The 10,237-nt window shown below is 34.4% G+C and overlaps 1 pseudogene; it reads left to right on the plus strand.

The window, feature by feature from the left end:
• The first annotated feature begins 8,627 nt into the window (after nucleotides 1–8,627).
• Nucleotides 8,628–9,715, plus strand: LOC144293445 (E2F-associated phosphoprotein pseudogene; annotated as a pseudogene).
• The last annotated feature ends 522 nt before the right edge of the window (nucleotides 9,716–10,237 follow it).

The raw sequence follows: 10,237 nt of genomic DNA on the forward strand, positions 1-10,237 counted from the left end.
ATAACCTTTTGAGGCAAGCAGTGGATATTATTGTTTTTACTGATGAGAAAATTGAGGCTTGTACAGTAGGGTGTCTTACAAAATGTCACCATGTAGGATCAGGCCAAGCTAGATTTCAGACTCTCAATCCATCCCACTTACCATCTTCTGCCTCCCATAATAAACACTAATTATCTTTATATTGCAGATGTAGATTTAAGTGATAATTGATAGAAATTAAACCTCGATCAAAATCCCGCTAGAGAATAGTATTCCCTGTGTTTATCAATTCAACTCCTTGCTCTCTCACTGAAAACTGACTGGTTTAAAGGTTAAAGTCCATCAGCCACCCAAACTAAGTAAGATTCAATCCATAGATCAGTGTCAGCTTCATTAATATTCTTGACCAGATATCCCTAATCATTTTTCATGTCTGACATTAGAATCCCTGCATAGAAATAATTTGCACAACTTTAATTTTCCCCCCCATTTAATCCATCACACACCGAGACACTTGATATTCCCACTGTGATCAACCCATGAAATTTGTCAGCTTTATCTCTGATTTACACTGGACTCTGCTAATAATAAATGTCATTGCTGTATGTATCCTAACTTCTCTAGACTTGCATGATCAAAGAAAATGTTATTTTCGTTTTTAATCAGAGCTTTTTGATTACACAAACACAGAAAAATCTGGGTATAAAAGTATCCAACAGCTCAAAGATGATTCCAACACCATGTGCTACAAAAATCAGTAGTTTGATGAATGCATGAGAGGGATGCCAAAATATTATTCTCTTATGAAACATGTTGCAGTACATCTCTTGTTTAAAGAATTGTATTGTTTAGGGATCCCTGGGTGGCGCAGCGGTTTGGCGCCTGCCTTTGGCCCAGGGCGCGATCCTGGAGACCCGGGATCGAATCCCACGTCGGGCTCCCGGTGCATGGAGCCTGCTTCTCCCTCTGCCTGTGTCTCTGCATCTCTCTCTCTCTCTGTGACTATCATGAATAAATAAATAAAATCTTTAAAAAAAAAAAAAAAAAAAAGAATTGTATTGTTTAAACCTAAACTTTACAATTCATATTATATAATCTAATCAAGAGTCCCAACCCATTGAACTAATGGAAGAAGGAATGTATTTTTTTCCCTATACACAGCTCTTATGAAGAGGTAATCTTAAAGGAAAGCACTCAAATTTCAAAGTAAGACATACTTTGGTTTGAAGCTTTGCTCCATTACTTATTATCAAGTGACTTAATTTCTTCAGCCTTTAAAAAAAATAAAAAAAAAAAACACAAAACAAAAACAAAAACTACAGAGGGGATAATACAAGCAATCTTATAAAGCTTCTGTGACAAGTATAACATGAGTGAAGTAAATAAAAATTTTCAGGAAAAATGAGAAGCACAATCATTATGATAAGGCCAATTTATATTTGATTTGAGCTATTCAATTTTAAATATGTGTTGCCTTATTTGTTCCTCATAAGAAATTCTATGAAATAACTACAGCAAATATTCTGATTAGGTTTAGATAAGAAAACTACGGCTCTGGGGGCATAAATGTTCTGTGATAACACAGCTATAAAAATGGGCGTGGGAGTCACTTTGTTTTAACTTCCTTTGCATCAATTTTCCTTTTCCACACTATGTCCTTGTTCAGTTCTTTCTTGCCTCTCTTCCTATGAAAGGTAAAATCTCCTATTCTCCCTAGTACCTGAAATAAGACATGGAACACTTGGGTGAGCTGAAAACGGCTATGGAGTATTTTATTAGCTGTTAAATCAGTACTCAAAGGAAGCCGGTCAATATCTATTAAGGCTACAATATAAAAAGAGAAACTAAAAACTTAATAATTGTGGATCCTCAACTAGAGTCTTTTGGAGTTAATAGATGTCAAGCCACAAAGAACATTACAACACGAAATCAATCAGTATGCGAAGAATTTTAGGCCAGTGTTTGAACCAGGATATCTAATGCACATAAGAATAATTATAAGCTATTATTCAGAGGGATTTAGTGATTTTAATAAAATCAAAATCCCCTTCACAGAGTTTTCAGATACATATGAGTGTGTGTGTGCATTTTTTTCTTCTAGAAACTGTCAAGCTAATTGCATGTATTTCCAAAAATCAATAACATTTATCGAAGACTTCCTATGTGAAAACCTCTTTCCCAGATAATTGAATTGTCATAACATACTAGTGGGATTATTATTATTATTATTATTATTTTTCATTTTACAGATGAACTAATATTCAGAGTGGTCAGGTGACTTCAAGTCACACAGCTAACAAGCAGTAAATGCAGAACTTAAGCCGCATCTGAAGTCAAAGACTAAGGTTTCCATCACCAAATTATAAGTCCTTGTTTTTAAAGGCTATCTCTCAAAAAAAAAAAAAAAAATCAAAGAATGAAAGTTTAAAAAAAATGGTTAGAATTCTACATTTATGGCCAAGTGCAAAAATGACACAATCACACATATGTGTGCAAAGGCAGCATAAATTATCTGTCTTTGAGTTTGACACTGTGTTGGATGCAGGTTTCCATATTGCTAAATTCCAACAGTAAAAATAGTTGCAAGATTTATTTTTTTTTTTATTCTTCAGTATAGTATGATACAGTTTGGAACTTCTCCAAAGTAAAATACTCTGATTTTAACATTCTACACAGAATTATGGTAAATATTTAGAGTTGTTAGGAAATTGTAAATATTTCCACTTGTTTTAAGCTACTCTATATTTTTACTCTGAATTTATTTTTTCTGAGAATTTTGAAACCTGATTTTGTTTTGCCTGAGTGAGCTGATACTGTTATATATTTCTTTCTTGGCCTGAACAATTCATCTTTAAAGCAGCTACCTTGACTAGTCTCTATCATTTTATAACTTATATTTGGCTTGTGTTTATTTGTAATGTCTCTCAGAGAAGTTCACTACTTCTTGTAAATATTAACACCATTGCTCAGCCTGCCATTCATAGGTCATTACTAAATCTGACTTTCAAAAATGGAATAAGACAATCTCAGGATTTAAAAAAAAAATTCTCTTTGGTAAATAATTTATTTGATCCTTGCCATCCATCCACTCCAATCCCTTTCTTTCATCCCAATAATCTTCCATAAACATCTTATGATTCTGTTATGTCTTGTGGCCCATACTTCTTAGCCTTAGACATTAATTATGAATTATTATGCCTTGGAATTTTTAAGCATAGATATTCTTTTGTATGAGTTCTTCCATTACTTCATGTGGTTTTAATATGTTTTTAAAACTTGAGTGGTAGCAAGAACCATGTCTAAATACCTAATGAAATTAGTAATTCCAACACCTTGTGCATTGATTAACGTAACTGAGACACTTGGTAGAAGGTTTAGATCATAGTGTGAGCAAGGAAATGAATTCATCTCTTATCTGTATCCAAAAATTCTACTTCGTTGAGATTATCTGAAATGTTTATAAAGTATTAAGGATGCCAATAATTTTACTATAAGATCTAAAAAAATCTACTTTTAAGTGATCAGTAGGCTGCTGTCCTAAAAGTTATAGACCCACATTCTAAATAATAATAAAAATAATAAATAATATTTTGGTGAATATTTACTCTACTGCAGATACTCAAATGAAAACTTAGTATATCTAATCTTAATTGCTCTAAACTTTGATATTCCTGGTGTCTAGCACAGTGCCTAATCAAAAAAAATACAATAAATTGGCAGTTCTCAAACTTTGTTGTACCTTAAAGAGGTCACCTGCATTAATGGTTAAGAAAGAGTTAGCAGAGGGATGCCTGGGTGGCTCAGTGGTTGAGCGTCTGCCTCTGGCTCAGGTCTTGATCCCGGGGTCCTGGGATCGAGTCCCACATCGGGCTCCCCTCAGGGAGCCTGCTTCTCCCTCTGCCTGTGTCTCTTCCTCTCTGTGTGTGTGTGTCTTTCATGGACAAACAACAAACAAACAAAAAAACCCAAAATCTTAAAGAAACAAGCATTATCCACACATATACAATTATGTCTTAGATGGAAGTTTACACAAAAGCTATGACTGAACAGAATTGCTCACAAAAATTCCCTTTTCCATCTCTCCCCATGTCCTATACCATAAGATACTGTGATGTTGGCACAAGAATATTAGTTGTTGTTAATGGATAGAATTTTGGGGAAATTTGTAAATCATCTCCGAGTTGAAACTCAGAATTATTAGAGGTTCTGATACTGTGAATGCACACCAGAAGAAGAATACAACACCTGATATTAAGGGTCTATTCATGGTGGACGGACATGGGGAAGTTGAAGGTGAGAAGGGAAGGGAGAAACTCTGAGTCACAGTTCAGATGCTCACCCTGTTTTTCGTTTTTAGATAATGTCTGCATCTCAGGGATACAGGGACAAGAAGTTAAAGGAACTCACATTCTCTAGAACTTGAGGCCTTTAATCTACGTAGTTTTAGGAAGGAGGTGGTATATAACAATTACTCCTACTCTCCTCTAACACACATCTCTTGCCCAATTTATGGTATCTGGGACACCATGGATATTGATCAGTGGATTCCAGACTCCTTGGAATTGGTCTAAAATTTCTCTCTTGCACGCATGTTTATGGATAAGTTGCATTGTATGAATATGTACACACACGTATATATGAAACAAATGAGAGAGAACAAAATGGGCTAGGATTTTAAGGGATAAAATCAGTTTCTGTGTGCTACCACTCATCAGGGCTTTCATGGGGACTCAGGCAGACTAGATAAGGCCACAGCTTAACACTTCGCAGAGCTATCTTACCATTTAATGCACTTTCATCAGGAAATCCTTCTATATCCCAGGCCTGGGCTTTCTGAAACCAATGCACTTACAAAAGGTAAAAATATCTTTGTAAGCAGATGCCATCTACTGTTACTGTGCTTAAGAGTATCAAGCATAAGAATACAGATCCGGATAAATCTTTGTGATGCCCAGTGGCATATTCTCAATTTAAGCACGTTCTTTAGTGAGCTCACACATCCCCAGAAGTGCCAGGCATCACCTTGCAACTCACTGTTTGCCGTGGTGGAGAGTACATTAAGGTAAAACCCTGCTACGCTGGGGGTGGTGGTGGTTGTGTTGTTGTTCTCCATTCCAACTACACATCGGGCCATTAACTCTTCCAAAAGATTTGCTTCTCAACATCACTATTTGTCATTTACTGGAGCTCATCTTAGTGTGTTCTCAGAATTTCTGTTTTACAGCCATGACTTCGCTTTCAACAGACCCTTACTAAAACCTCTGTCAGCTGTCAAATATTTTGAGTTGTTCTTAAATAAATCAGATAACAGCAGGCCACTCATGAAGGCTTTTTTGTTTGTTTTGTTTCCTGTGATGGCCTCTGGCTGCTTAGCCGTTTCAGTTTTGTAGTGACTCTCCTGTTCCCCATTTCAGAAACTTAAAATGAGAATCTACAGATTTCTTAAGAGATGTAGGTTTTAATTAATGATTCATCTGCTGTCAGCTTTTGTTATTTTAAAGGCTGTAATGTAACATTAATGAAATTTTGAAATCCCTACTTTAACAAAATCTACCTCTCTAAAATAAAAAGGTTTTTTTTTTTCATTACTGTCTTTTATACTGCACCTTACATGTGGAATATTTGACTCACAATATCTTTTTGTCTTTTTTTTCCTTAGCATCATATCATAAAAATGTTTTCCATTTGAATACTCTCGTAATTATAAATTGAATAGCTAAATGGCATCTATCTGAGTTGCCATTCAAACATTTTACTACTCTCAAACATTTGGATTGTCCATCTTTCTGTTTGCGATTATACATGTACTCGGTGCTTATCTACATATAAACTATTATTCTTCTAAATTATTTCTTATAAGTTCTCAAAGTTGTAGTTGCTAGATCAACTCTGTGGTTTCTCATTAATGAATCTGTGTTAGTAGCTAAGAGAAGCTCCTCTCTGCCTCTTTCATCTTTTTGTTGCTGCTCTGAAGCTGATAGATAGGAGTTGAAGATAGAATGGCTCTCAGCACATGTCATTGGGTGATGGTAGTAAAGTATGACAATCGGGGTGAAGGGAGAGATCTTAAATGGTGCAATCCCTTTGACTGATTCTCTTAGGATTCCTCATCTACTTGTTTTGTTTTTCTCCTTTGGAAGCCACTTTCTCTGGAGTTGGAGTCTTTCTTTTCTCTTGAGTTTGGGTTGATAAAAGAAAAGTCTAGTGCCTCTTTCTTTTGAAGGAGCCATCTACTCCCTTCCTATTTTTGGAATTATAAGGAAACAGTCACCTGAGTAGCTTGATATCTGAAGGACATAAGTGAAATAAATGACTTTGACTCCTTGTTTTACTCTAAGAGGTGACATTTTTTTTTTTTTTTTCTGTATGTGGTCAAAATAAATATAGGCTTTGTGAACCAAGAAGTAAAGTTGGAGATATTATGTAGGTACTTGCATAAAAAGAGAGAAGAAATTTCCACAATTTTTGTAATTGATTAAAAGTTTTTACATTGCATATTTTTTGTTATTATTGTAAAGGTCCACTAATGAGAATTGAACATTTTTTGTTCTTTGGAATAATATTTTGCTTAACTGGTCTTCAAAGTTAGTACTCCTAATTTGATTTCAAACATTCATCTTTTGAAAAAGAAAAGAAAAAAATCTTAGCTCAGAAGCCATATAAAAGCGGGTAGAAGTCTGGTTTTAGCTAACCGGCCAAAGTAGGCAGACCCTTGTTCTCGTCCTTCAAAAAAAATGTTTCTGTAGCCGTGGCTTGTTTTCTTTTGAGATCATTGGTTTGTAAAAAAGATATGGGCCTAGGAGAAAGAATCAAATCTTGGTTTCAGTCCTGCCCTCAAGACTGTTTTCCTAAGCAAAAAGATGTCCTTGTTCTCCAATGGAAGTAATCCCAGTGACTACTAGACTGTTTTGAGATTTGAGGTAAAGAATTGTAGGGTTTAAATAAAATGTTTGCTTGTTATGCTGTTCATGTATCTCCCTTACAGACACTTCATGGATATCCTGTATCTATACTATGTGGCTGACATAATGTAAATCAGTTATGTCACCCTTCAAGGCTAACATCATATTGCTTTATAATGACATCAGTGTCATTACTACTTCTTATCTAAAAATGAATTAACCGAAAACTAAATAGTAAGCTCTTTCTTTTTGTTGGTTGAAAAGGAATTTCTCTTTTGACTTACCAGTTTTTCTTTTGAAATTCAACTTTGTAGAACTACTTAGATGTGGGTGGGAGGGATGTTTTGTGAAGATAGATTTGGAAAATAATGAAATGAGCCTTACAAAGTGAAAGCATAAGTAAATAATGGTGCATTAAGAATGATGCATCAATTAATGAAGAAACCCACTTTGAGAATCAGATAGACCTATATGCATTGACATAAAGAACTTCAAAATATAGTAAGTACATAAAAAAATAAATGAATAAATTTAAAAAATCAAAAAAATAAAAATAATAAAAAATAAAAAATATAGTAGGTACATGAAAAGTTACAGAATTTAAATACACAAGTATAATTTCAATTTTTCATATATACAAAATATGATTCTAGATATGTAAAAAAAAATCATATGGATAGGAAATAATAGAAAAAGTTTTGGAAGATGGGCTCCCTGCCCATTGGGGAGCCTGCTTCTCCATCTCCTCTTGTCCCTCTCGCTGCTCATTGTCTCTCTGTTTCTGTCTCTCTTAAATAAATAACTAAAATCTTAAAAAAGAAAAGAGAAAGGACTAGAAGAATATATACCAAACTAAATATTGCTTATATTGGAAAGGGTGTGTGCAAAGAGTGGGGTGACATTACAGCAGTCCAGAGATGGGATATCAATTGGAATTTTCATGTTTTATGCTATAATATTTTATTTTATTTATTTTTTATTTTTTTATTTTTTTATGCTATAATATTTTATTAATTGATTATGGTACAATAATTATATTTACTTTCTAATTTAAAAATTAAAATGTATATTTTCACCAACACATAATTGATTTGCATTTCCAAATTTTATCATATGTTCTATATACCATTCCATTTTAGAGATTAAAAAAACTTAAAGTCTTGCTTGTTAAAGAATAGGATATTAAGAAGGATTAAATCATATATAGCAACATAAATGGCTATATGTGTATATGTGTGTGTATAAAATATTCTTATTCTCTTATTAGCTTGTGGAGGGTTTTATGGTAACTGATGTGGTATTGTGTAATTTCCTATCAAATAACATCTCTTTTTTATCATTATTCTTGAAATGATTTTATTATTTTTGTAATTACTATTGACCTCCTGCTGTTTCCTCTTTTAAAATAGTCCCTTCACTTTATAAACATTGGCAATTCTCAAAGTTTCTACTATAGCTTAATTGTACATTCCCATTATTTTCATTCTAGATTCTAATGATTTGTCTGACCTAAACTGTAAATAGTTATAAGCAGAATCCTTTTACTCTTTCTCCTCCATCTCCCATCTTGAGAGTCTGAAGAGAACTTGCAAAGTTAATTTTAATTATAATTTGGCTTTCCAAATGAGACTTCTTAGTTGCTTTGAGCATAAGAAGCTTACTACTTTAAAGCAGTCAAGGGGTACCTGTGGAGTAAACAGGTGCTGTGTGGACGCTTGTAGTTGGCGTCTGAGGGTATAGGTCACCATGAACTAGCTCCAGGATGAGTATGACCCCTACACAGTGGAAGAGCCTAGCGACAAGGAATCTGCTTTGAGCAGTTCTGAAGATGAAGTGGATGTGCTTTTACGTGGAACTCCTGACCAAAAAAGAAAACTCATCAGAGAATGTCTTACTGGAGAAAGTGAATCATCTAGTGAAGATGAATTTGAAAAAGAAATGGAAGCTGAATTAAATTCCGCCCTAAAAACAATGGAGGACAAGTTATCCTCTCTGGAAACAGGGTCTTCCTCAGGAACTGGAAAAGTTGGAACAGCTCTGACAAAGTATTATGATGATATATATTGATTCTGATTCTGTAGATGAAGACAAAACAGCACAGGTAACCAAGAAGAAAAAGAAAAGACAACACCGGATTCTAACAAATGATGAGTTATTATATGATCCTGAAAATGATAACAGAGATCAGGCCTGGGTTGATGCACAAAGAAGAGGCTACCATGGTTTTGGAATACAGAGACCACATCCACAACAACAACCTGTTTCAAATAGTGATGCTGTCTTGAATTGCCCTGCCTGCATGACCACATTAGGTCTTGATTGCCAAAGGCATGAATCATACAAACTCAGTATAGAACAATGTTTGTGATGAATTGTTCTGTCAACAAAGAGGAGGTTCTAAGATACAAAATCCCAGAGAACAGGAAGAAAAGGTGGGGCCATAAGAAGATGAGGTATAACCATGAAGACGCTGCATTGCAGACAGAGGCACAAGTGGAAGAAATGTATCACCCGGTCATGTGCACCGAATGTTCCACTGGAGTGGCCGTCTTTGACCAGGATGAAGTCTTTCATTTTTTTCAACCTTTTACCAAGTCATTCTTGAATAGCTCAGTTGGCGTTTAATTGCCCAATACAGTATATAAGGCACCTATGGACAGTTATTTTCCTCTTGCCTATTCATATCAAGTAACATTCTGAACGGTTATCTGAGGACGCAATGTTTATCTTTTTGAAAGAGAATGGTTGTCAGCCTTCATCCCTCCAAACCCCCCCTTTTTTTTTCCCCAACTCTGATGGGACTGATGATTCATTCCCCTTTGATGGGCATTTGGAAACTATGGGCCTTTTCATGTATTAAAGCTCTTTAGAAGTAAAATGTTCTGGAGTTATAATTAAAAAAAATAAAATAAATCAGTCAAGGTAAAAAAGAAAAAGTGATGTAAAAACAATGTTAAATCTTGATAAAAAAATGCTTCTTTAGAAGAAAACTGAAGGTGCTTCATGGAAATAGGCCTTGGTATTTAAGAGAATATTGCCTTTACTTTTACTCGTATTCATTGACAACTTAGGTTTCAGTGAAGTGGGGCTGGAAGCAACCTAAGCAGAGGTCTGATAGAAAATTTCATAACAATGATTCACCACAATTACATCAGAATTAAATAATCTTTAAAAAAGGAGTGAAACGAGTTTTTAATTTTTTCTTTGAGTTTGTGATTCTCTAAAATTAAAACTTTTATTTTTTTAGATAGATTATTTAATATTAAGGCTGATTTGTGTTTCATAAAATCCTTTTGACCTCAGAATCTAACCCTCCAAGAACATAGTTAAAAATAGTAGAAGCTAGACAACAAATC

This window comes from Canis aureus, chromosome 21 (assembly GCF_053574225.1).
Source record: "Canis aureus isolate CA01 chromosome 21, VMU_Caureus_v.1.0, whole genome shotgun sequence".
Taxonomy (NCBI): domain Eukaryota; kingdom Metazoa; phylum Chordata; class Mammalia; order Carnivora; family Canidae; genus Canis; species Canis aureus.